The following is a 5,000-nucleotide window of genomic DNA, read 5'->3' as shown; positions in this document are numbered from 1 at the left end:
TTCCGAGATCAGACGAGATCGGGCATAGCCAGGTTGGTATGGCCGTAAGCGAAAGCTGCTGCAAAGAGAGGGCTAATTAAAGATCAGCCACTGTAATCTCCAGTACATTATATAAATAGGGACAAAAACCCTAAAGCTTACAGCACCTGGCAATCCCAGGCGGTCTCCCATCCAAGTAGTAACCAGAACCAAACATGCTAAGATTCAGACATCGGGCATTGACTCTTTTCTTTTTTTTTTTTTTTTTTTTTTTTTTCACGATTATTATATAATTAGTGAAAAAATTCCAAAAAGTAAAAAAATTAGAAAAATTTCCAAAAAGCTTTCAGCACCTGGTATTCCCAGGCGGTTTCCCATCCAAGTACTAACCAGGCATAGCCAGGTATGGCCGTAAGCGAAGGCTGCTGCAGAGAGAGGGCTATTTAAAGATCAGCCACTCTAATCTCCAGTTCAATATATAAGTAGGGAAGAAAACCCAAAAGCTTACAGCACCTGGTATTATTCTCAGGCAGTCTCCCATCCAAGTAATAACCAGAACCAAACATGCTAAGATTCAGACATCGGGCATTGACTCTTTTTTTTTTTTTTTTTTTTTTTTTTTTTTTTTTTTGCACGATTATTATATAATTAGTGAAAAAATTCCAAAAAGTAAAAAAAATTGAAAAATTCCCAAAAAGCTTTCAGCACCTGGTATTCCCAGGCGGTTTCCCATCCAAGTACTAAACAGGCATAGCCAGGTATGGCCGTAAGCGAAGGCTGCTGCAGAGAGAGGGCTATTTAAAGATCAGCCACTCTAATCTCCAGTTCAATATATAAGTAGGGAAGAAAACCCAAAAGCTTACAGCACCTGGTATTATTCTCAGGCAGTCTCCCATCCAAGTAATAACCAGAACCAAACATTCTAAGATTCAGAGATCTGGCATTGACTCTTTTTTTTTTTTCAAGATTATTACATAACTAATGAAAATTTTCCAAAAAGCTTACAGCACCTGGTATTCCCAGGCGGTCTCCCATCCAAGTACTAACCAGGCCCAAACCTGCTTAGCTTCCGAGATCAGACGAGATCGGGCATAGCCAGGTTGGTATGGCCGTAAGCGAAAGCTGCTGCAAAGAGAGGGCTAATTAAAGATCAGCCACTGTAATCTCCAGTACATTATATAAATAGGGACGAAAACCCTAAAGCTTACAGCACCTGGCAATCCCAGGCGGTCTCCCATCCAAGTAGTAACCAGAACCAAACATGCTAAGATTCAGACATCGGGCATTGACTCTTTTTTTTTTTTTTTTTTTTTTTGCACGATTATTATATAATTAGTGAAAAAATTCCAAAAAGTAAAAAAATTTGAAAAATTTCCAAAAAGCTTTCAGCACCTGGTATTCCCAGGCGGTTTCCCATCCAAGTACTAAACAGGCATAGCCAGGTATGGCCGTAAGCGAAGGCTGCTGCAGAGAGAGGGCTATTTAAAGATCAGCCACTCTAATCTCCAGTTCAATATATAAGTAGGGAAGAAAACCCAAAAGCTTACAGCACCTGGTATTATTCTCAGGCAGTCTCCCATCCAAGTAATAACCAGAACCAAACATTCTAAGATTCAGAGATCTGGCATTGACTCTTTTTTTTCAAGATTATTACATAACTAATGAAAATTTTCCAAAAAGCTTACAGCACCTGGTATTCCCAGGCGGTCTCCCTTCCAAGTACTAACCAAGCCCAAACCTGCTTAGCTTCCGAGATCAGACGAGATCAGGCATAGCCAGGTTGGTATGGCCGTAAGCGAAAGCTGCTGCAAAGAGAGGGCTATTTAAAGATCAGACACTCTAATCTCCAGTTCATTATATAAGTTCGGAATAAAACCCAAAAGCTTACAGCACCTGGTATTCCCAGGCGGTCTCCCATCCAAGTACTAACCAAGCCCAAACCTGCTTAGCTTCCGAGATCAGACGAGATCGGGCATAGCCAGGTTGGTATGGCCGTAAGCGAAAGCTGCTGCAAAGAGAGGGCTAATTAAAGATCAGCCACTGTAATCTCCAGTACATTATATAAATAGGGACAAAAACCCTAAAGCTTACAGCACCTGGCAATCCCAGGCGGTCTCCCATCCAAGTAGTAACCAGAACCAAACATGCTAAGATTCAGACATCGGGCATTGACTCTTTTCTTTTTTTTTTTTTTTTTTTTTTTTTCACGATTATTATATAATTAGTGAAAAAATTCCAAAAAGTAAAAAAATTAGAAAAATTTCCAAAAAGCTTTCAGCACCTGGTATTCCCAGGCGGTTTCCCATCCAAGTACTAACCAGGCATAGCCAGGTATGGCCGTAAGCGAAGGCTGCTGCAGAGAGAGGGCTATTTAAAGATCAGCCACTCTAATCTCCAGTTCAATATATAAGTAGGGAAGAAAACCCAAAAGCTTACAGCACCTGGTATTATTCTCAGGCAGTCTCCCATCCAAGTAATAACCAGAACCAAACATGCTAAGATTCAGACATCGGGCATTGACTCTTTTTTTTTTTTTTTTTTTTTTTTTTTTTTTTTTTTTTTTGCACGATTATTATATAATTAGTGAAAAAATTCCAAAAAGTAAAAAAAATTGAAAAATTCCCAAAAAGCTTTCAGCACCTGGTATTCCCAGGCGGTTTCCCATCCAAGTACTAAACAGGCATAGCCAGGTATGGCCGTAAGCGAAGGCTGCTGCAGAGAGAGGGCTATTTAAAGATCAGCCACTCTAATCTCCAGTTCAATATATAAGTAGGGAAGAAAACCCAAAAGCTTACAGCACCTGGTATTATTCTCAGGCAGTCTCCCATCCAAGTAATAACCAGAACCAAACATTCTAAGATTCAGAGATCTGGCATTGACTCTTTTTTTTTTTTCAAGATTATTACATAACTAATGAAAATTTTCCAAAAAGCTTACAGCACCTGGTATTCCCAGGCGGTCTCCCATCCAAGTACTAACCAGGCCCAAACCTGCTTAGCTTCCGAGATCAGACGAGATCGGGCATAGCCAGGTTGGTATGGCCGTAAGCGAAAGCTGCTGCAAAGAGAGGGCTAATTAAAGATCAGCCACTGTAATCTCCAGTACATTATATAAATAGGGACGAAAACCCTAAAGCTTACAGCACCTGGCAATCCCAGGCGGTCTCCCATCCAAGTAGTAACCAGAACCAAACATGCTAAGATTCAGACATCGGGCATTGACTCTTTTTTTTTTTTTTTTTTTTTTTGCACGATTATTATATAATTAGTGAAAAAATTCCAAAAAGTAAAAAAATTTGAAAAATTCCCAAAAAGCTTTCAGCACCTGGTATTCCCAGGCGGTTTCCCATCCAAGTACTAAACAGGCATAGCCAGGTATGGCCGTAAGCGAAGGCTGCTGCAGAGAGAGGGCTATTTAAAGATCAGCCACTCTAATCTCCAGTTCAATATATAAGTAGGGAAGAAAACCCAAAAGCTTACAGCACCTGGTATTATTCTCAGGCAGTCTCCCATCCAAGTAATAACCAGAACCAAACATTCTAAGATTCAGAGATCTGGCATTGACTCTTTTTTTTCAAGATTATTACATAACTAATGAAAATTTTCCAAAAAGCTTACAGCACCTGGTATTCCCAGGCGGTCTCCCTTCCAAGTACTAACCAAGCCCAAACCTGCTTAGCTTCCGAGATCAGACGAGATCAGGCATAGCCAGGTTGGTATGGCCGTAAGCGAAAGCTGCTGCAAAGAGAGGGCTATTTAAAGATCAGACACTCTAATCTCCAGTTCATTATATAAGTTCGGAATAAAACCCAAAAGCTTACAGCACCTGGTATTCCCAGGCGGTCTCCCATCCAAGTACTAACCAAGCCCAAACCTGCTTAGCTTCCGAGATCAGACGAGATCGGGCATAGCCAGGTTGGTATGGCCGTAAGCGAAAGCTGCTGCAAAGAGAGGGCTAATTAAAGATCAGCCACTGTAATCTCCAGTACATTATATAAATAGGGACAAAAACCCTAAAGCTTACAGCACCTGGCAATCCCAGGCGGTCTCCCATCCAAGTAGTAACCAGAACCAAACATGCTAAGATTCAGACATCGGGCATTGACTCTTTTCTTTTTTTTTTTTTTTTTTTTTTTTTTCACGATTATTATATAATTAGTGAAAAAATTCCAAAAAGTAAAAAAATTAGAAAAATTTCCAAAAAGCTTTCAGCACCTGGTATTCCCAGGCGGTTTCCCATCCAAGTACTAACCAGGCATAGCCAGGTATGGCCGTAAGCGAAGGCTGCTGCAGAGAGAGGGCTATTTAAAGATCAGCCACTCTAATCTCCAGTTCAATATATAAGTAGGGAAGAAAACCCAAAAGCTTACAGCACCTGGTATTATTCTCAGGCAGTCTCCCATCCAAGTAATAACCAGAACCAAACATGCTAAGATTCAGACATCGGGCATTGACTCTTTTTTTTTTTTTTTTTTTTTTTTTTTTTTTTTTTTTTTGCACGATTATTATATAATTAGTGAAAAAATTCCAAAAAGTAAAAAAAATTGAAAAATTCCCAAAAAGCTTTCAGCACCTGGTATTCCCAGGCGGTTTCCCATCCAAGTACTAAACAGGCATAGCCAGGTATGGCCGTAAGCGAAGGCTGCTGCAGAGAGAGGGCTATTTAAAGATCAGCCACTCTAATCTCCAGTTCAATATATAAGTAGGGAAGAAAACCCAAAAGCTTACAGCACCTGGTATTATTCTCAGGCAGTCTCCCATCCAAGTAATAACCAGAACCAAACATTCTAAGATTCAGAGATCTGGCATTGACTCTTTTTTTTTTTTCAAGATTATTACATAACTAATGAAAATTTTCCAAAAAGCTTACAGCACCTGGTATTCCCAGGCGGTCTCCCATCCAAGTACTAACCAGGCCCAAACCTGCTTAGCTTCCGAGATCAGACGAGATCGGGCATAGCCAGGTTGGTATGGCCGTAAGCGAAAGCTGCTGCAAAGAGAGGGCTAATTAAAGATCAGCCA

At 40.4% G+C, this 5,000-nt stretch overlaps 8 non-coding genes across 8 annotated transcripts in view; all 8 read right to left on the bottom strand.

Annotated features, from left to right (window-relative positions):
• The window catches only part of LOC132137733 (5S ribosomal RNA), a 119-nt gene extending 69 nt beyond the window's left edge, over nucleotides 1-50 (bottom strand). The window contains exon 1 of the ribosomal RNA XR_009432058.1: nucleotides 1-50. This exon is cut by the window's left edge and continues 69 nt beyond it. This is a non-coding gene — a ribosomal RNA (5S ribosomal RNA).
• A 927-nt stretch (nucleotides 51-977) lies between these two features.
• LOC132139252 (5S ribosomal RNA) lies at nucleotides 978-1,096 on the bottom strand. The gene has a single exon (XR_009433478.1). It is a non-coding gene; the product is annotated as a 5S ribosomal RNA (ribosomal RNA).
• A 561-nt stretch (nucleotides 1,097-1,657) lies between these two features.
• On the bottom strand, nucleotides 1,658-1,776 carry LOC132138589 (5S ribosomal RNA). The gene has a single exon (XR_009432875.1). It is a non-coding gene; the product is annotated as a 5S ribosomal RNA (ribosomal RNA).
• Nucleotides 1,777-1,860: 84 nt separating this feature from the next.
• LOC132137732 (5S ribosomal RNA) lies at nucleotides 1,861-1,979 on the bottom strand. Its single transcript, XR_009432057.1, has one exon. It is a non-coding gene; the product is annotated as a 5S ribosomal RNA (ribosomal RNA).
• A 930-nt stretch (nucleotides 1,980-2,909) lies between these two features.
• Nucleotides 2,910-3,028, bottom strand: LOC132139251 (5S ribosomal RNA). The gene has a single exon (XR_009433477.1). It is a non-coding gene; the product is annotated as a 5S ribosomal RNA (ribosomal RNA).
• Nucleotides 3,029-3,589: 561 nt separating this feature from the next.
• Nucleotides 3,590-3,708, bottom strand: LOC132138588 (5S ribosomal RNA). Its single transcript, XR_009432874.1, has one exon. It is a non-coding gene; the product is annotated as a 5S ribosomal RNA (ribosomal RNA).
• Nucleotides 3,709-3,792: 84 nt separating this feature from the next.
• Nucleotides 3,793-3,911, bottom strand: LOC132137729 (5S ribosomal RNA). Its single transcript, XR_009432055.1, has one exon. It is a non-coding gene; the product is annotated as a 5S ribosomal RNA (ribosomal RNA).
• Nucleotides 3,912-4,841: 930 nt separating this feature from the next.
• On the bottom strand, nucleotides 4,842-4,960 carry LOC132139250 (5S ribosomal RNA). The gene has a single exon (XR_009433476.1). It is a non-coding gene; the product is annotated as a 5S ribosomal RNA (ribosomal RNA).
• Nucleotides 4,961-5,000: the final 40 nt, after the last annotated feature.

The sequence above is a fragment of the Carassius carassius genome, unplaced genomic scaffold (genome assembly GCF_963082965.1).
Source record: "Carassius carassius unplaced genomic scaffold, fCarCar2.1 SCAFFOLD_57, whole genome shotgun sequence".
Classification (NCBI taxonomy): Eukaryota; Metazoa; Chordata; class Actinopteri; order Cypriniformes; family Cyprinidae; genus Carassius; species Carassius carassius.
The sequence above is the reverse complement of the archived record's forward strand: the minus strand, read 5'-3'. Positions and strand labels throughout refer to the sequence as shown.